At 49.2% G+C, this 21,294-nt stretch overlaps 1 protein-coding gene across 2 annotated transcripts in view; it reads left to right on the forward strand.

Moving 5' to 3' along the window:
- LOC144817796 (uncharacterized) overlaps window positions 1-21,294 on the forward strand; it is a 300,423-nt gene that overhangs the window by 202,652 nt on the left and 76,477 nt on the right. Inside the window, exon 1 of one of the 2 annotated variants that reach the window (XM_078674626.1) lies at window positions 822-883. The exons of the other annotated variant lie outside the window; for it this stretch is intronic. The gene's annotated coding sequence lies outside the window, so the exon portion shown is untranslated. Of the gene's footprint in view, window positions 1-821; window positions 884-21,294 lie in introns of those variants that run through there. 2 annotated transcript variants of the gene reach the window in all.

Consider the following 21,294-nt stretch of genomic DNA (forward strand, 5'->3'; position numbering starts at 1 on the left):
TTAACTGTTTATTTTTAAATATTTTATTCATTAAATAACATGATATATTTTTCTGAAAATTGCAAGAAAATATAAAAAAAGATCAAACTGAAATATTGTGTAATTTTTAGGTTTTATTTTTTCTTTTAATATATTTATATTATTTGCTTTTTACATTTTTTCTTTTCATAATTTCTTTCTGAGTCGCGCACCCAAAGCATACACATCACAGTGGGTGCGAGGATACTAGCGGCCATTTTAGAAAAGTCGTGAAGGATCTGGGTACGATGTGCGACGGCTGCGTGTTTCTCAGTTACTTCATATACATTTAATATTACGTGATGTGCACGATTGGTATGCGACCAGTCCGTGACTCCTGCTCCTGCGCATTCACGACACATACGCATTACGGTACGTGACGCTTGCACGATGGCGGGTCCCACGTGACGTCATATACATGCTGGGGCACGCTGGGTACGCGACTCCAGCAAAAAATTTTGATGTTTTAAAATGATATGTATGTGTTTTTAATATACATATCAGGGCAAGAGATTATCTAAGGTATTCATAAAAATAATATATTCGTACTTATATTATTTTTAAATATATTTCCGGGAAGTCACGTCGGGTGCGTGTTTCCGGAGCGCAGTGCGCGGATCCCATGTGACCTCAAAAAAAAGATTTCATTATTTTATAACATTTCCCACTGTAACTATTGAAGGACCCCACCCATTTTAATCATTCTTGTTGGAGCATCTTCAGAGAGACATCTCTTTTCCTACAAGAACCCTTTTTGCTTGTTTTTTTGGTGTTTTTCAGAAAATATCAAACAAAATGGCATCTGGACAGCAGCAGCAGTAGGAGGAAGTATCTTCTGAAGAGCGACCCTTGACCCTGTCACCAGGTAGGTCGCCCCCCTCAGTCGCCACACGGTCCTCCTGTGCTGCTGTTTCCGCTGCCACTGTGCTTGCCACCCTGCTCGCGTGCCTGTCTCTGTTTCCGTGACTTGCTGCCTCTTTTCCCTTTGTTTCTCTGTGTCCTTGTGCCCTTTGTGACTGCTTTTTTATTCTGTGACCTTTGTGCCCATTTTTATTCTGTGCCATCTGTACCCTCACCCCCTGCCCCCCGTTTGCCTTCTGGTTCTCCCTCCCGCCCCCTTGTGCTTTCCCGCCACTGCGTCCCGTGTGGCCTGCCCCCCTGCTGTCCCAATTGCCGCCCCACTCCCATATCCCAGCTGCTCCTCCCTCCCACAGCCCCTCATATGGAGGCCGCGCGGTGTTGAAGGGAGCAACCCTTGACCCTGTCACCAAGTAGGTCGCCCCCCCTCAGCCGCCACACGGTCATCCTGTGCCGCTGTGCCCGCTGCCACTGTGCTTGCCACCCTGCTCGTGTGTCTGTCTCTGTCTCCGTTTCTGTGACTTGCTGCCTCTTTTTGCTTTTTTTTCCTCTGTGCCCTTGTGCTCCTTGTGCCCGCTTTTTTATTCTGTGCCCTTTGTGACCGTTTTTATTCTGTGCCCTCTGTACCCTATCCCCCTGCCTCCCCGTTTGCCTTCTGGTTCTCCCTCCCACCCCCTCATGCTTTCACGCCGATGCGTCCCGTGCGGCCCCGCCCCCCTGCTGTCCCATTCACCGCCTGACTCCCGCCTCCCAGCTGCTCCTCCCTCCCACAGCCCCTCATATGGAGGCCGTGCCTGGACCGCACCCAGTGCCAGAACCCCGGAACCCCGCCGAAGCCAGGAAACCCGACTGAGATACGACACCGCCACCCTCAACGCACTCAACAACGGACGACCACCCGCCTGCTACCAAGCCACCCTGAAGCGCACCCACGGACCCTTCACCTGCCAAGCCTGCAAATTCACCTGCCTCTGAACCTGCACCCCGCCCACGGACCAAACAACATCAACAACCACCTCAAGTGCATCCTACTCAACACCCGCTCCGTCCACAAGCACGCCGTCGAATTCTGGGACCTCCTTGATACAACAGCACCGGACGTCGCCTTCCTCACGGAAACCTGGATGAACGCCTCCTCAGCCCCGACATCGCCATAGCCATCCCGGTTGGCTACAAGATCACCCGTAAGGACCACATCAACCACACCGGAGGAGGAATTGCCATCATCTACAGGAACACCATCAACGTCACGACCAACACCGAAGACACCGTCACCGCCGCCGAACACCTACACTTCCAGATCCACACCGACCCAAAGACCACCCTCAGAGGAACCCTCATCTCCAGGCCCCCGGGCCTGCGCACACAATTCAGTGAAACCATCGCCGACTTCATCAGCCCGAATGCCCTCGCCTCATCGGAATACATCCTCCTTAGGGGACCTGAACTTCCACCTGGAGAACAATAACGACAACAACACCAACACCCTGCTCGACAACCTCGACAACCTCATGGAATGGATGAAAGCTCAGCCCTCTGAAACTGAACTCAGACAAGATGGAGATCCTAATCCTCGGACAGTCCCCTTCCGCCTTGGATGACTCCTGGTAGCCCACAGCGCTGGGTGCCGCACCAACACCCACGGACCACGCACGCAACCTGGGATTCATCCTGGACTCCTCCCTCACGATGACCAAGCAAGTCAACGCCATCTCATCCTTATGCTTCAACACCCTGTGCATGCTCCGAAAAATCTTCCGGTGGATCCCCACCGGACCCAGAAAGACGGTCACCCAGGCCCTCGTCATCAGCCAACTGGACTACGGGAACGCCCTATATGCAAGAATCACAGCCAAACTTCAGAAAAGACTTCAGCACATACAGAACGCCTTCGCACGACTCATCCTCGACATACCTCGCCACAGCCACATATCTGCCCACCTGAATAACCTGCACTGGCTCCCCGTCAGCAAAAGGATCACGTTCAGGCTTCTCACCCATGCACACAACAAGCTCCACGACATGGCCCGAATACCAGTACAACCGCCTCACGTTCTACACTCTGACCTGCCAGCTCCCCTCCGCCAGCCTCGCCCTCGCCACCGTCCCACGGATTCACAGAACATCCACGGGTAGAAGATCATTCTCCTACCTGGCCCCCAAGACATGGAACTTCCTCCCCACCCACCTACGACTGACCCAAGACCCTCTCACCTTCAGGAAACACCTCAAGACCTGGCTTTTTCGAGCAATAGCAGCACCCCCCGCCCTTCAGTGCCTTGAGACCCTCACGGGTAAGTAGCGCGCTCTATAAATGTATTAATTGATTGATTGATTGATTGATTGTAGGAAGCACCACATCCACAGAGGCCGGAGTTGTTTGGAAGAAAGTAAATGCGAGAAAGTTGACGTGCAAAATTTGTGACCGAGTCCTGTCAAGTTGCAGTGAAAAAATTACTCTTGTGGCACTGCTTCTACATACAAGCATCTCAGGATCACACATCCTCTCAATATTGCTCGGGAAGAAATGAGGTGAGCTTCTTCGAACCCCTCACCTGCTGTGGCAAGTACGTCTGGAGCGTCCTCAGGAACACCTGCAATGGACATTAGGTCAGAATTTGCCTTTCTCGAGCAACACTGAGTGAAATGTAACAAGTGAGCTGTCTCTGGATGCAGTTTTTGCTGCACAACACAACCAAGATGCCTGCAAATATTTGGCTCTAATAACCCATGCCCACCCCAGATATTTGGCAACCCCTACAACTACCACTTCAGAAGTGGTAGTACATAGCGCCTACAAAGCCTCAGAACTCCCTCGGACTTTGAGCTGGCGGCAGATGGGCCTAATCCATTTATTTCTTGGTACGTGATAGGCAGGACATGCAAATAAAAAATGACCAGCACTCTCCTTATGGGGAGTACACCACTTCTTGGTAAAAGTCCTCAAGGGCAGAGACCCAACTCGAAGCTGATGATACAATTTTTTGTCGAGTGGATTGGTTATTACGTCCCAATAATTCTCGTAAGAAGGATCCAATTTGTGAGACAAGAATCTACCTGTTAAACTAGTAGCATCTGAACTGATAACAGACCCTGGTCGGACATAGGCCCAATATAGTGCTTTGAAATCTTTCTTGGAGGGAAAGATAGTGGACCCCAGGGATGTCCACAACTGGTTACATCCCATATCTTCCAAAATTAGTTTGACTTCACGCAGCCAGGGTATACTACTGGACCCCCAAGCTGATCTTACTTCCTCCAATTCCCTGGCAAAAAGGCTTAAATCCGGTGACGTCCAGATGCGTCTCCACAGAGCAACTAGCCGGTATCGAGCCATCTCATTGATAGGTGTACAACCCAAATCCAAACAAAGTGGTTTAGTCGGAGTGGATTGGGGAAGTCCTACCAGTTTGCGCATACATTTGTTTTGGACTTTTACCGGAGAAGATAGGTCCATATACCCCCATAGATCTGCCCCGTATAATATAGCGGAACTGACCGTAGTTTCATACAGCCTGATTCATGTACGGGCCGTTTTGCGTGTCCCTAATAGCGATTAATAGCAACTCGCTATTGAGGAAACGCAAAACGGCATTCATGTACTTTTCGGGGAAAAAATAGCGACTCGCACGCGGGCGCTAAAGCCGTTAGCGACCTACAAAAAACGCAGAAAAATCGCTATTTCCGGCTACCTGCGATCGGGATTGCGACTCGCATTCCCGATCGCACGGGATTGCGACTCGCAATCCCGATCGCACGGGATTGCGAGTCGCAATTCCGTGCGATCGGGAATGCGAGTCGCATTCTCGCAGGATCTGGAAAACGGGAAGACGCATTCCGAGCACCGTGATGACATCACAACCAGGAAGCAGCCAAATCCCACCCCCAAACACCACAGTGACGCTATCCTTCGAGTGTTCACGACGGAAAGCTGCCGCTAAACCTCCGTTAGCGACTCCCGTACCGGCCGAAATAGCGACCGCCATGTCCGACGAACCTCTCCCTGGCCCCAGCAACAGCGCTGGCCGCAAGCGTAAACTCAAGTTCTCCGAGCAGGAGCTGGAGAACCTGATAGAAGGGGTGGTGGCCAACCACGACCAGCTCTTTGGTGCCAACTCCAGGAGGGTCCCAGAGCAGGAGAAGCGCAGGATCTGGGTGGGGATTGCCTCCAGCGTCAACTCTGTGGGCGTTGCGGACAGGTCGTTGGAGGAGCTGAAAAAGCGCTGGTACGACCTCCGAGGGCGTGCCAAGGAGAGGGTGGCGGAGCGCCTTGGTGAGGCATCAGGCACTGGAGGTGGTGGACCGACTGTCCCACCCAACACACCCCTGGAGGACCAGGTTGAGGACACCTTGGAGAGGGAGGCGTGTGTTGGCGTGACCCCTCTGGACTCCTCCCGCCCCACCCAAGACACCCAAGGTAAGTGGCATGCGACTGCGACCCTGTCCCCTATGACCGTCCCTGACCAAATAGGCTCACTCATTGGCCCTTAGTCATGCCTATGTTGTGCATCAGGAAAAGCCCTGAAGCATTGTGGGAGACGTAGTATGTCCACAATGTAGTAGTACCACAATGCGGCCAGAAAGGTTCCAAAGTGCGCAAATCCACAGCCATCCAGGGAATGACACCCAGCATGCATGTAACATCTGCACGTCTGACAGTCACATGCACCTAATGAGTATCCACTTACCCTCACAGGTGCCGATGATAGCAGTGACAGCGAGAGGCTGCTGATTGATGAGGAGGCCCAGGAGGAGGAATCCCTACCCGATACCCAGCCACTAGCCCCTGCCGCTGCGCCAACACCAGCAGCCAGGCCCCCCACCGTACCTGCTGCTACATCTGCAGGCCCACCGGCTGCCAAGACCAGAGCCCCCACCTTACCTGCTGCTACATCTGCAGGCCCACCGGCTGCCAAGACCAGAGCCCCCACCTTACCTGCTGCTACATCTGCAGGCCCACCGGCTGCCAAGACCAGAGCCCCCACCTTACCTGCTGCTACATCTGCAGGCCCACCGGCTGCCAAGACCAGAGCCCCCACCGTACCTGCTGCTACATCTGCAGGCCCACCGGCTGCCAGAGCCAGTCACCCCACCAATGTGCCTCCAGTGCCTGCCGCACCTGCAACACCAGCTGCTACACCACCTGCAGCTCGTCCAACCAGATCTGGGCCAGCCACATCCGCAACACAGCGGCCGCACAGCAGGAGGGGCAATGGGCATCTCCATGCCTGCATGAGCGTGGAGCGCCGCATGCTCCGAATACACCAGCGCCAGTCGCAGCAGCAAGGAGCCATCCAGCTCCAGCTGCATAAGATTGGCCGCAATGTGGCGGGAGTCGGCGAGCGGATGGACCGCATGACGGCGGCCATGGACCGCATGACGGCGGCAATGGAGGACAATACTGCAGCGCTCGTGAAACACCGCAGTGTTGCAAGCAGGCGCCACCACCAACTGTTGAGCCGGCTGTCGACCTATAGTCGCTCAAATTATGTGGCAGCGAATGCCACCACCCAGCTGGCGCGGCGCTCTTTGACCCAGCAGCACCAACTGGTCCAGTGCTGCGAGGACATTACCCGGGTGCTGGAGCACTTGACCACCGCCGTTACCGCACTGCATACACCTGTGCTACCGGCCATTGTAGGGGGAGACGATGCGAGTGAGGGTGCCTCCAGTGTGAGCAGCCACTCTGCCACGCAGGTCCCCCCACCTAGGCGCAGCACCAGGGCTACGCCTGGTACAGCTGCCCAGGATGAGGAAGAGCCTCACAGGCGCCTGGGAATTACGCGCCGGAGGCGCCAATGACATTGTGTGAGGGACACAGGCGCAGGCTGACGCTAAGCCTGCCATGAACCTTCACATGCAGTATGCAGGAATACTGTATTTTGTAAATAGTTGTTACCATGACCCTTTTTTCTTGTGAATCAAACAAATACATGTATTTTGCTGCACACATTCGCCTTGTGTAATCATTACATTTTGCATGCAATTGTGATATGTGGGGTGGGGGAAGGGGGTGGGCTAGAAATTGTTAGCTGTGATGTGGTTGCGACGTCTGTGGCCTTCAGCTGGGTTCTCCCCGCGTGCATGGTGCGCATGTGCTGGTGGCCGGTCGTCCCCCTCAGATTCACTGCCTGAGATGTCAACTGGTATCCTGCGCTTGGTTGCAATGTTATGAAGCATTGCACAGACAGCCACAATGCGGCAGCACGCTGCAGGACTGTAATACATGGCCCCACCTGTCTTGTGCAGTATACGGAACCTGCTCTTGAGCAGGCCAAATGTCCTTTCAATACAGTTCCTTGTCCGGATGTGCGCAACATTGTAGCGCCGTTGCTGAGGTGTGGCAGGGTTGAGGTAAGGGGTCAGGAGGTATTCCCGTAGGGCGTAGCCACTGTCACCTGAATGAGAGGAGCAGATGTTGATTGCCTGTGCAGCGCAGTTACTTCATAGCAATGTGACATTGTCGACAAAGTGTACTTACCAAGTAGGTGTCCTTCCCCAAACTCTCCCCTGATCAGTCGTGTGTGGAGTCCGCTGTGCCTGAAGATAAAGGAGTCATGGGTACTCCCTGGGTACTGGGCCACAATGTCAGTGATGATGGTCTTGGCATTGCAGACCATCTGTATGTTGAGGGAGTGGTAGGACTTCCTGTTGCGGTACATATACTCCGTGCCAGCTGGTGGGCAGATGGCGACGTGGGTACAGTCTATGCAGCCGAGGACATGGGGAAAATGGGCGACATTATAAAATTGTAGTTTTGTCAGGTCCAATTCCTGTTGGCTCGTGGGAAATGTGATGTGGCGGTGGAGCTGGCTGAGCATGGCGTCAACAAAAGTGTGGAGGCAGCGTGACATGGTGGGCTGGGATATCCCCCCAGCAGCGGCTACTATGCCCTGGAAACTGCCGGAGGCCAGGAGGTGCAGGCTGCACAATACCTGCACATGTGTGGGCACAGAATTGTTTCGCCTTGTTGGGTGCTGCATGATGGGGTCGAGTTCTTGTATCAGCCAGGTGATCATTTCCCCATTCAGCCTGTATTTTGCATAAATCTGTTCTCTGGTTTGGCCCAGCAAGGTGACCCGCTGCCGGTAAATCCTTGCCTGCCTCATGCGTCTCCTCCGTGCTGCTCGCTGTAGCCTTCGCCGCCTCACCACCATGTACATCCCAGGCATTGTGGAACGCCTAATGCTGCTGCCGAATGTCCTTATGTGTGATTGGTCAGGCCTGGACCTGTTGGTGATTGGCCAACAGTTTTTCAAATTTTACTTAATCATGGCTTTTATGGTTACCACCTGCTTTGAGTTGTCCTTAAATTGCGCCGCGCAAACGTGCGATTTAGCGCTTTTTCGCTAATGTATTTCTTTCATGAATGCCGATTGAGACAATATTGCGTTTCGCTATTCATTTCGCAGATTCCGTGGTTGGTCGCTATTTCCGTATCGCTAATGCTCGACTTCCCGGAGTCTGCGACTATTACAGCGTAATCGCTATTCCAATCGCTATTATTTTTTTGCGAATTCGCTATTTCGTACTTGAATGCCGATTCCGTGTTTGGCACCCGCAATTGCGTTTTCGCAGCCATTGCGGGCGCTATTTCGCTTCATGAATCAGGCTGATAGATCCTAAGAGCGGGTTTAACCCTTTTTTGTTAAAGACCTTTTTTGCTCCTGCAAGAGACAACCAGTTAGGCGTGCAAATCTTAGATAGAGTGTGTCAACCTGTGGTTTCCAACTAAGGCGGTGATACAAGGTTACTCCTAAATAGGTCATAACCTCTACTTGTTCCAGACTTTCGCCATTCATGCTCACTGAACTTTTAATTGGGCGTTTTTTTGTTAAAACCATACATTTGGTTTTGCCCACATTAATTTTCATGTCGTTGGCCTGCAAAACTCGTCAAATCTATTTAAAGCGGTTTGCAGGCCACTACGAGTCTTTGAGAGGAGCAGAGTGTCGTCGGCGAAAATGAGCATGGGGAACTTTGTTCCGCCCAGTGAAGGAGCATCAGAGGGAGTGTCAGCAAAAAACTTCACCACCTGGTCAATAAACAACAAGAAAAGCGTGGGTGCCAAAACGCAACCCTGACGGACGCCTCGAGTTACGGGGAAGCAGTCCGTCACCTGCCCTTGGCCTCCCCACCTCACCCTGGCAAAGTTGCCCTCGTGTAGTCTTACTACCAAATCGAGCAGTTCCGGCGGCAGTCCCAGGTTTTTCAGGACATCCCCCCGGTATAGCCCTTGGCACCAGGTAAAAAGCCGACTTTAGTTCTACATAGGCGGCATAGAGGGATCCGCCGCCCAACAGGACCATATTCCAGTAAATCAGAGTGAATCTGTAAACCTGGTCGATGGTGCTGGTTCCTGATCTAAAGCCGGCCTGTAGTGGGGAAAGGATGCCGTCCATCTCCATCCAACCCTGGACTCTGGCAAGGACCATCCTGGCTATGAGTTTTTGTAGCGAGTCGATTAAGCTTATGGGGCGATAGTTGCCCGGGGCCGAACTATCCCCTTTTTTGAAGATGGGCAGTATTTCCGCCCCCTTCCAGGACGATGGGATCCGTGCCCCCTTAGCGATGGCATTTGCTACCGATGTTATGTAGGGTACCCAGAGTTGAAGGTTTGTTTTAAATAAATCAGCCGGGATGGAATCCATCCCAGGCGCTTTCCCGCACTGAGCCATACGAAGTGCAGTCTCAGTTTCTAAAGGGGTAAAAATTAGCACTTCGTTATGTATGGGGTGGGAAATTTCCCACTTGACTTGGCCGTTACAAGATTCCAAATCGGGATCCAAAAACTGGTTACAATAAAATTCAACCCATGCTTCCACAGACACATGATTGGCAAGGATTTGTGAACCAGGGTTCCTGCCCCATTTCACTATTTCTCAAAATGTGATTAGAGTAGGGGAGCTACAAGCCTCTAAAAGATCAGACCAATGACGTTCGTCCCAGTCTTTTTTCGCCGCCCACTGTACTTTTTTGTACCTTAAGCGTGCCTCCTTTATATCGCCTGTAATCCTAGATTTAACTGCTTTAATTAATTCGCTATGCGCGACTCTGCAGGTTTTATTGTACCATTTTTCATGGCAACCCTGTGCCTTCACCTTTCCTTGTGTTAATGGGAGGGTTAAAAGAGCCTTAAGTTTATTAAAGCACTGTTCATGGAGGTCACTAATCTGGTCATTGGCAGCCATGGTGGGTGATAGTTTCAAAATGTCACTCAGGGTCGATGAAACTATCTGCGTTATATCGTCTAGGAGGGAGGGATCCTCCACTGCCCTGGACCATTTAAGCCTTCTTCTATCATTTGTCAAAATGACGTCTCCTGTTAAATATGCAGTCGACTTAGGGCCACCGGCGACTTCTGGGAGACTTAAACTAAGGGACAATAGGTTGTGGTCACTTTCAGGCCGAACCATGATTCCCATGTCGACCAGAAAAGACCAATATTTCATTTTTAGCAAGATATAGTCTATTCTACTTTTGCTAACCCCATTGTCAAAAGTGAATTTGCCGCCCTTATCAGAGGCCGTACGCCCATTAGCTGCTCGTAGACCCCAATCCAAACACAACCCCGCCCCTTTTAATATTGTTCAGGGACAGCAACGGGATATTCCATACAATGGCGTCCTCCAGCCCCAGGTCCTCCCCCGCACTGAGCAAAGGTTCGAACGTGCAGTTAAGATCCCCTGCTATGAGGAGGAACTTATCTCTCCCAATCCCTTCAAGGTAGGAATCCAATACATTTAATATGGCAGTGCATCGGCCTCCAGGGCGGCCCCGGGCATAGACGTTAATAACTACAACCTCTTGGCAATTTTCCTTACTTAATTTAATTCCCAGGAGATCCGGGTTATCCACTACAATTTCCACTGGTCTATAGCCAATAGACTGTTTAACCCAGATAACTAGGCCCCCAGAGGCTCTACCTTTTTGGCCCTTCACTGCTGGTTTAAAAAAATTTAAGAACCCAACCCTGTGGATTGGATCGGGAGGCCAACAGTAAAATATCGAAAGTATCAATAAAATCCACCCAATCCTCTGAACCCAAGCGTCCCTTTAACCCCGCTATATTCCAAGAGGCTAATTTGAACAACACAGCCTGGCTGGGGGGTACGGTAACATTCTGGACACATTGAAGCCCTCCTGGAATATCACACTTGCTGGAAGGAGGATCCACCTTCAGAATAACGTTCTTATTAAAAACGGGGACTAACCCCTTCTCAATCTCAAGAACCTGGGTTCCTCGCCCCTCTATCAGAGCCGTATTACAGACTTCATTAGCCCCGCCAACATGATTACAGAATGCACTCCCACCCCCATCCACAGGCTGAAGTCAGTCAATACCCTCCAGTCCAGAGAGGGATTCGAAATGGTTAAACAATATGGGATGGTTCGGGGTAAAGGGGTTTCCATCCACTTGGGATCCTCTGAATCCTCTGAAGGGTCTTCTTGGGAACATATGTTCGGAGGAGGACTCACAGGATCTTTTCGGATAAAAGTACCCAAGACCCAAAGTCTGTACATCACCCAACCTACCATACCTCGCTTCCCTGCGTATAAAATACACTACCCAAGGGTCCTTAAAGGATAAAATAATACAGTCCCCTTCTAAGTCCTTAATAGAGTGGCCCACCCAATCAACTCTTCTCACATTCAATATGTCTGTGAAGGAGGAGGGGGGAGTGGATGATGCTTATTAGGCCAAAATACGACTTCATTTTTAAGATCCGGAAAGTGTTCAGTTAGACCCTCCCTAATGGGTGATGGGTGCGACACCAGTTAGGACGATCGTGTATGGGGTAGCTTCAGCAGGTAAGTCTGTAAGGGGAGGTCCCCGTTTATTAACCTTCGTGGTGGGAATAGAAAGATTGGTGGTTCTACTCCCCAAAACCCCATTACTTTTGTTGGGTTGTATGGATGTGTTGGAGTCATTCCTCACTTGTGTTTGGGCTGACTTAACCACAGACGGCTTAGAGATACTTGGCTGGCACAGGGGGTTAGATTTAGTACTAGCCTTCTTGGGGGCCTGTGAGGTCGTGCTCAAAATATGTATGTTGTCATTATTTACAATTCTACCCCCTACCCCTGTCCCATTAGGTTTATTTTGTGGATTGGCTCGATTTTTTAAAAGCCCGGTGTTAATTTTAACAAGAGTCTCAAGAGCATCCAATTTCAAAGTCATCACTCTTGCTCTTTCCAAAACGGGCTGTAAAAGGGATCTAAGTAAGACTTCTATTTTACCCATCAAGCCCTCATCACTATTAAAACACGTAGGGCAGGGATCAGAGGACCCAAAGGGGATATTGAGAGGGCGCGAGGGATCGTTTATAACCAGGGCAGGGGGTAGGTTGGTAGATACTTCAGGAGTAATAGTTAGCTGGGGTAGGCCATTAGTTTTTGGAATCTTAGTGGCACCTCCCCTCTGGCGTCTCTTACAAGTTTTTCTCTTACGCGATGAGTTTCTCATAGCTACCTCATCGAGGGATGAATCTGGCAAAGATTGACTGGCCAGAAGCACACTATCCTCAGCCCGACTATCCTGTGAGTTGCCGGGATTTAAATCTATATCGAGGAGATCAGGGACAAGCCCTCCACCCCACCTCATAATGCACTTCCACCGATGCTATAACCAAATGGTGACTAGCACTCAGTGCCGATGCCTCGGGACTGGGTACAGTAGCAATAAAACCTAGCGAAGAACGTTTCCCACTAACGAAATCAATTGAGAGCCTTTTTTCAGCCATAGCTATCTCTTTTTCCAATATGCCTTTTGCCCTAGTGATAAAGGCATCCAAAGGCCCTGATACCACCCCCTTGGACGTCTGCAAATGAACAGATCGTACCTTGCCGGAACGTAGAGACATGATTAGTTATTTGGACCAAGGCAGAGTGCAATAAAACAACAGAACCAGCGAAACCAGGAAGGGTAGCCCAACCCAACCTCGCCCGACCACGGACGGCCACAGACGGTCCCGCCCTTGTCCCGGGCTTATCCCGGGACGCTCCCGCGCAGCGGCAGTAAGTTCAACTCTTATTTGATATGACCGCACAGGGAGCAGGGCTAGAAGGGAGAGCGGGCCAGGTGTTGCGAGTTGGCCAAGCAGGGACTCCTGGGAGATGGAGTCCCCGCACTCTCGCTTGCAGCCCTGCTGCACTGCCCCAAGGCTCCCCAGTTGTAGTGTCCAGCACTCCACAGCAGCAAGTCCCCCGAAGTCCTCCACCACGATGCGGGACCCGCGGAGCGGATTCCGCGAGTAGTCGGTAACAAAGGTGAGGTGAGCAGCCCAGCAGGACAAGCCAAAGGGATATAGCAACCTCTCCGGGCAGAGTCACGTAGCAAAGGATCCCACCGGGTCAGAGATCAGAAGCAGTTTATCTGTGCGCAGGCGGCGGGGCTAGCAGGGAGAGCGGGCCAGGTGTTGCAAGTTGGCCAAGCAGGGACTCCTGGGAGATGGAGTCCCCGCACTCTCGCTCGCAGCCCTGCTGCACTGCCCCTGGGCTCCCCAGTTGTAGCGTCCAGCACTCCACAGCAGCAAGTCCCCCGAAGTCCTCTACTACGATGCGGGACCCGTGGAGCGGGTTCCGTGAGTAGTCGGTAACAAAGGTGAGGTGAGCAGCCCAGCAGGACAAGCCAAAGGGATATAGCAACCTCTCCGGGCAGAGTCACGTAGCAAAGGATCACATCAGGTCAGAGATCAGAAGCAGTTTATCTGTGCGCAGGGGGTGGGGCTAGCAGGGAGAGCGGGCCAGGTGTTGCGAGTTGGCCAAGAAGGGACTCCTGCGAGATGGAGTCCCCACACTCTCGCTCGCAGCCCTGCTGCACTGCCACTGGGCTCCCCAGTTGTAGCGTCCAGCACTCCACAGCAGCAAGTCCCCCGAAGTCCTCTACCACGATGCGGGACCTGCGGAGCGGGTTACGCGAGTAGTCGGTAACGAAGGTGAGGTGAGCAGCCCAGCAGGACAAGCCAAAGGGATATAGCAACCTCTCCGGGCAGAGTCACGTAGCAAAGGATCTTATCAGAACTACCTTATCTGGTTAAAGAAAGAACTACAATTGCAAGGTAATGTGTGAAAGTTTGGTTGAGTATATGTATACAGCATGATTGACTGAAAGAATGCATTAGTAGTATATGGTGAATTTATAGGTGAAGATTTATTAGGAAGTACTGCAGCGTGACACTGCAAGCTCTTTAGCTGCACTGCACTGTGTCACTTCCGAAGCATAGGGATGTGACATATGTACATGAATATGTTGCAACTCTGTGCTTCCCTCTGCACTGCTACACAAACTGCAGCCATGCGGTGAAACAGGCACCCTTGCACCATGGTGCAACGATGTCTGTGTCGTGCGGGGAATGTTTTTGTGCAGGAAGCGACACCTTCCTGCACAAAAACAGTAAAGGCATTTTCCTCGTTCAATCTATGCTGTGGAATGCAGCATACATTGAAAAAGGAAAAAATGAGGAGAAATTAAAACTCCTCATTGCCCCTTGCTACACCAACTCTAGGATGGTGCAGCATTCAGACACATCAGACACATCTCCAGATGTATGATTTCTCATGAATCTGGAGATGTGTCTTGTTCTATGGGTGTTGCATGGGACACAGCAACACCTATGGAACCCCCATCAATGCAAAGTTCTGTATATGAAGGGGTCGTTTTTACAAGGAGAGGAAAATCCATGCAGGGTGGCTTTTCCTCTTCTTGTAAATATGAAGGAGTGCCTGGCGCCATCACTACGTTCCAAAAAGTGACGTACAGGTGGCGCAGGGTGCTTGTAAATCTGTCCCATAAGTGCTTAGGTATTGGCAGACTGATACAAAAAGAACATAGTGCTGAATGGGTGATTGAAGAATTGCATGAGACTGACAGGAGGTATCCTATGCTGTATGGCTACTACTTCAGTATTTAAAGGAGTGGACCATTAATATGTATCTGCTTAGAGATTTGTAGGGATTAAGCACATAATATTTTATGTGTACTTGTGTTGGTGCCTAAGTCATTTTATAAGAATACCACTAGTAACTGGAATGATGACAGTGCTGCAAACAGAGTGAACACTTCATTTAAAACTGCTTACGTATTGGTGGAGTGATAGGATAAGTAGATAGTGGTAGATAAGTGATTACAGAAGTGCGTGGGACACACTGCACGATTCCTACTCTGCATGAGTACTAACAATATATTTAGAAGAGTGTATCAAGAGTATGTAGCTAGTTAGAGGTCCGATTGGATAGTGCACAACATATTATATCTGTACTTGAGGTAGTAGCTAGGCCATTTCATAAGTTCATGACTAGTAACTAGAATGATTACAGTATTACAAAAAGAGTGTATAGTGAACTTATAAGTGATTAGGTATTGGTGGAGTAATATGATAAGTAGATAGTGCTTGATGGGTGAATGGAGAAGTGCATGAGACAGACAGAAGGATTCCTATTCTGCATAGGTACTAACTGGGTATTTAGAAGAGCGTATCAATAGTATGTAGCTGGTTAAAGGTCTGCATGCATAGTGTATAAAATATTGTACCTGCACTTGTGTTAGTGACTAGGCCATCCCTTATGTATATGACTAATTACTAGAATAATTTCAGTGCAGCAAAGAGAGTACATGTTGAATTTATTAGTGCTTAGGTATTGCACAGTGATAGGATATGTAGATGGTGCTGGATGGGTGATTGGAGACGTGCAAGGGACAGAGAGAAGGATTCCTAGGTTGCATGGGTAGTACTGTACTAAGTAGTTCATTAGAGGTTTATATATATAGTGCACAGCTGAATGTAGTTGTGCATTGATAGTGTTTGGATTACTTAATCTTACCTTGACAGTAGCACATATCAAAAAATGCTAAACTTTTTTTCAGTTATTATAAGTGCTTAGGTAGTGGTGGAGTAATAGGATAAGTAGGTAGTGCTGTATGGGTGATTGGAGAAATGCATCGGACAGACAGGAGAATTCTTACACTGCATAGGTACTAACTGGATATTTAGAAGAGCGTATCATTAGTATGTAGCTGGTTAAAGGTCTGCATGCATAGTGTACAAAACATTGTACCTGCACTTGTATTAGTGGCTAGGCTATTCTTTACCTATATGACTATTTACTCAAGTAATTTCAGTGAGGCAAAGAGAGTGCATGCTAAATTTATAAGTGCTTAGGTATTGGTAGAGTGATAGGATATTTCTGGAAGGGTGAATGGACAAATGCATGGGACAGACATAAGGATTCCTAGACTTCATAGGTACTAACTGAGTATTTTAAAAACTATATCAATGCTATATAGCTGATTAGAGGTCTGCATGCATAGTGCACAGAATATTAAAGCTGTACTAGTATTTGTGTGTCCATGGTTTCGAAAATGGTAGTCTGTATTTTAGGGTGTGAGGAGGTGCATCAGATGATCACCTGGATGATGTTATCAGTGATGTCATTTGATATGTCATCAGTGATGTCAGTGACAATGTCATGAATGATGCAATATGTGACGTCATAAGCACTGCATTGCGGGGCTGTGAGTTATAGTTAGCACAACTAACTATAACAGCCGAATTTCTCTTGTTTTGTACGAGTAAAATGTCCAACTAACAATTTTTTTTTTTTTTACTTTTTTTGTGTCCTCATTAGCCACTTAATCGATCCAGGGACATTCCAACCGCAAGACCCAGTGGCCTCTATGCCTTTAAGATACCGTCAAGTTATCCCAAAAGGCTGGTCCGGTGTCAAAGCTGAGGAATAGAGCCCCACACGAGCTGCCTCCAATACATGCCCGGTATTGGCTGATGGTCCAATATTACTATGGCTTGGGGTGCCTCCCGTTGGACATGGAGACTCAGGCTTAATCATCGGACCCTGGGAAAAAAAAAAAAAACAGGCTCCTAGCGTTTCTGACCCCACTCAATTAGGAAATTCCAAAATCTCACTGTACGTGGAATGCATGTTCTGGCCAAATCTACTTTTGCCGTCATGAAAAGTGAGGACAGCCACTCTGCATGGGTTGGTGGATTGATGTTGACCCAGTTTTTGCAGATTTGTCTTCTTGCTAGTAGTATGGCATAGTGTAGGAACTCTCTTTCTAATCCTTTATTGTTGTCACTCAGTCCAAAAATTACTAGTGACCAAGAGTGATAGGATATGTACATATTTCTGATGGGTGAATGGACAACTGCATAGGACAGACATAAGGATTCCTAGACTGCATAGGTACTAACTGAGTATTTTAAAAACGATATCAATGCTATATAGCTGATTAGAGGTCTGCATGCATAGTGCACAGAATATTAAAGCTGTACTAGTATTTGTGTGTCCATGGTTTCGAAAATGGTAGTCTGTATTTTAGGGTGTGAGGAGGTGCATCAGATGATCACCTGGATGATGTTATCAGTGATGTCATTTGAGATGTCATCAGTGATGTCAGTGACAATGTCATGAATGATGTAATATGTGACGTCATAAGCACTGCATTGCGGGGCTGTGAGTTATAGTTCAGAAAAGGGGGTATTGATGGACAGAGCATCTGAATTAAACAGAACACTCGTACCCAGTCAAAAGATCAGGGCTTGATCCATCACCGTGTTTTAGCTCACTGCACCATCCCAGCTCAGAACCTGGCTATATGCAAATTAGTCTGTCCCTGGCCCAGTGATTCATGGGAACAGGGCAGACCAAACTACCAAGCCAATTCTTTACTGGAAAGGAAACAAGCTTCCGGGGACCGGTTTCTGGCATTGCAGCCGGCTTCGGCCCGGCTTGCTTGAATCCTGATGGTGCAGTGAGCAAGGGACTCACATCTGAGCATACCCTGCCACTCCTATAGTGGCCAAAACGATTCAGAAAAGGGGGTGGTGATGAACAGAGCATCTAAATTAAACAGAACACTCGTACCCAGTCAAAAGATCAGGGCTTGATCCATCACCATTTTTTAGCTCACTGCACCATCCCAGCTCAGAACCTGGCTATATGCAAATTAGTCTGTCCCTGGCCCAGTGATTCATGGGAACAGGGCAGACCAAACTACCAAGCCAATTCTTTACTGGAAAGGAAACAAGCTTCCGGGGACCGGTTTCTGGCATTTGCAGCCGTCTTTGGCCGGGCTTGCTTGAATCCTCATGGTGCAGTGAGCAAGGGACTCACATCTGAGCATACCCTGCCACTCCTATAGTGGCCAAAACGATTCAGAAAAGGGGGTGGTGATGGACAGAGCATCTGAATTAAACAGAACACTCGTACCCAGTCAAAAGATCAGGGTTTGATCCATCACCGTTTTTTAGCTCACTGCACCATCCCAGCTCAGAACCTGGCTATATGCAAATTAGTCTGTCCCTGGCCCAGTGATTCATGGGAACAGGGCAGACCAAACTACCAAGCCAATTCTTTACTGGAAAGGAAACAAGCTTCCGGGGACCGGTTTCTGGCATTGCAGCCGTCTTCGGCCCGGCTTGCTTGAATCCTGATTGTGCAGTGAGCAAGGGACTCACATCTGAGTATACCCTGCCACTCCTATAGTGGCCAAAACGATTCAGAAAAGGGGGTGGTGATGGACAGAGCATCTGAATTAAACAGAACACTCGTACCCAGTCAAAAGATCAGGGCTTGATCCATCACCGTGTTTTAGCTCACTGCACCATCCCAGCTCAGAACCTGGCTATATGCTAATTAGTCTGTCCCTGGCCCAGTGATTCATGGGAACAGGGCAGACCAAACTACCAAGCCAATTCTTTACTGGAAAGAAAACAAGCTTCCGGGGACCGGTTTCTGGCATTATAGCCATCTTCGGCCCGGCTTGCTTGAATCCTGATGGTGCAGTGAGCAAGGGACTCACATCTGAGCATACCCTTCCACATTTGTGGTGGCCAAAAACGATTCATAAAGGGGTGGTGATGGACAGAGTATCTGAATTAAGCAGAACACTCCTACCCAGTCAAAAGATCAGGGCTTGATCCATCACCGTGTTTTAGCTCACTGCACCATCCCAGCTCAGAACCTGGCTATATGCAAATTAGTCTGTCCCTGGCCCAGTGATTCATGGGAACAGGGCAGACCAAACTACCAAGCCAATTCTTTACTGGAAAGGAAACAAGCTTCCGGGGACCGGTTTCTGGCATTGCAGCCGTCTTCGGCCCGGCTTGCTTGAATCCTGATGGTGCAGTGAGCAAGGGACTCACATCTGAGCATACCCTGCCACTCCTATAGTGGCCAAAACGATTCAGAAAAGGGGGTGGTGATGGACAGAGCATCTGAATTAAACAGAACACTCGTACCCAGTCAAAAGATCAGGGCTTGATCCATCACCGTTTTTTAGCTCACTGCACCATCCCAGCTCAGAACCTGGCTATATGCAAATGAGTCTGTCCATGGCCCAGTGATTCATGGGAACAGGGCAGACCAAACTACCAAGCCAATTCTTTACTGGAAAGGAAACAAGCTTCCGGGGACCGGTTTCTGGCATTGCAACCGTCTTCGGCCCGGCATGCTTGAATCCTGATGGTGCAGTGAGCAAGGGACTCACATCTGAGTATACCCTGCCACTCCTATAGTGGCCAAAACGATTCAGAAAAGGGGGTGGTGATGGACAGAGCATCTGAATTAAACAGAACACTCGTACCCAGTCAAAAGATCAGGGCTTGATCCATCACCGTGTTTTAGCTCACTGCACCATCCCAGCTCAGAACCTGGCTATATGCAAATTAGTCTGTCCCTGGACCAGTGATTCATGGGAACAGGGCAGACCAAACTACCAAGCCAATTCTTTACTGGAAAGGAAACAAGCTTCCGGGGACCAGTTTCTGGCATTGCAGCCGTCTTCGGCCCGGCTTGCTTGAAACCTGATGGTGCAGTGAGCAAGGGACTCACATCTGAGCATACCCTGCCACTCCTATAGTGGCCAAAACGATTCAGAAAAGGGGGTAGTGATGGACAGAGCATCTGAATTAAACAGAACACTCGTACCCAGTCAAAAGATCAGGGTTTGATCCATCACCGTTTTTTAGCTCACTGCACCATCCCAGCTCAGAACCTGGCTATATGCAAATTAGTCTGTCCCTGGCCCAGTGATTCATGGGAACAGGACAGACCAAACTACCAAGCCAATTCTTTACTGGAAAGGAAACAAGCTTCCGGGGACCGGTTTCTGGCATTGCAGCTGTCTTCGGCCCGGCTTGCTTGAATCCTGATGGTGCAGTGAGCAAGGGACTCACATCTGAGCATACCCTGCCACTCCTATAGTGGCCAAAACGATTCAGAAAATGGAGGGTGCAGTGAGCTAAAAAACGGTGATGGATCAAGCCCTGATCTTTTGACTGGGTACGAGTGTTCTGTTTAATTCAGATACTCTGTCCATCACCACCCCCCTTTTCTGAATCGTTTTGGCCACTATAGGAGTGGCAGGGTATGCTCAGACATGAGTCCCTTGCTCACTGCACCATCAGGATTCAAGCAAGCCGGGCCGAAGACGACTGCAATGCCAGAAACCGGTCCCCGGAAGCTTGTTTCCTTTCCAGTAAAGAATTGGCTTGGTAGTTTGGTCTGCCCTGTTCCCATGATGCACTGGGCCAGGGACAGACTAATTTGCATGTAGCCAGGTTCTGAGCTGGGATGGTGCAGTGAGCTAAAAAACGGTGATGGATCAAGCCCTGATCTTTTGACTGGGTACGAGTGTTCTGTTTAATTCAGATACTCTGTCCATCACCACCCCCCTTTTCTGAATCGTGAGTTATAGTTAGCACAACTAACTATAACAGCCGAATTTCTCTTGTTTTGTACGAGTGAAATGTCCAACTAACTATGACGTCCATGAAACCAGTGGTTTTTTTCAGTGAATTTCTGAGTTTTTTTAAATGTTAATTTCTACCTATAATGTCCCTGAAACATGTGTTTTTTTTCAGTGAATTTTGTATATATATATATATATATATGTATTTAATCTCCTCTCACTCTTACAAGGAAGGAATCAGCACTCAGGTTGTAGTTTGGAAGTATTTAATCTGCAAAGGACGTGATCCACGAGTTTCAGCTCGTCCAAACCTTGATAACGATACAAGACGTCATTGTAGCATCCTTATTTAAATGTACAAATACCTCCAGTTGCCAACATTAATAAAGGACTACATATTACTTGAATCCAAAAAACTGGTGGACATATTGGAATGGTCACAATGTTAAAATTCAGGAATTGATACAACAAAGAAAAGAAAACAAGTGTTAATATGCACACAATGCTTATGACTGGGTGCAAACTGTAATGGCATGGTGAGCAAAAAAATTACGGATTTAGGCCCAGATCTCTGTACTGGGGTGAATGTATGACATTTTTTCTGCATTCTGTCCATCAACTGTTGTTTTTGCGTTTGTCAATCCGAGTGGGATGGGTATGCTCAGATGTAAGTCCCGTGCTGTCCATGCCACTGGAATCAAGCTATC

This window comes from Lissotriton helveticus, chromosome 2_1, assembly GCF_964261635.1.
Source record: "Lissotriton helveticus chromosome 2_1, aLisHel1.1, whole genome shotgun sequence".
Classification (NCBI taxonomy): domain Eukaryota; kingdom Metazoa; phylum Chordata; class Amphibia; order Caudata; family Salamandridae; genus Lissotriton; species Lissotriton helveticus.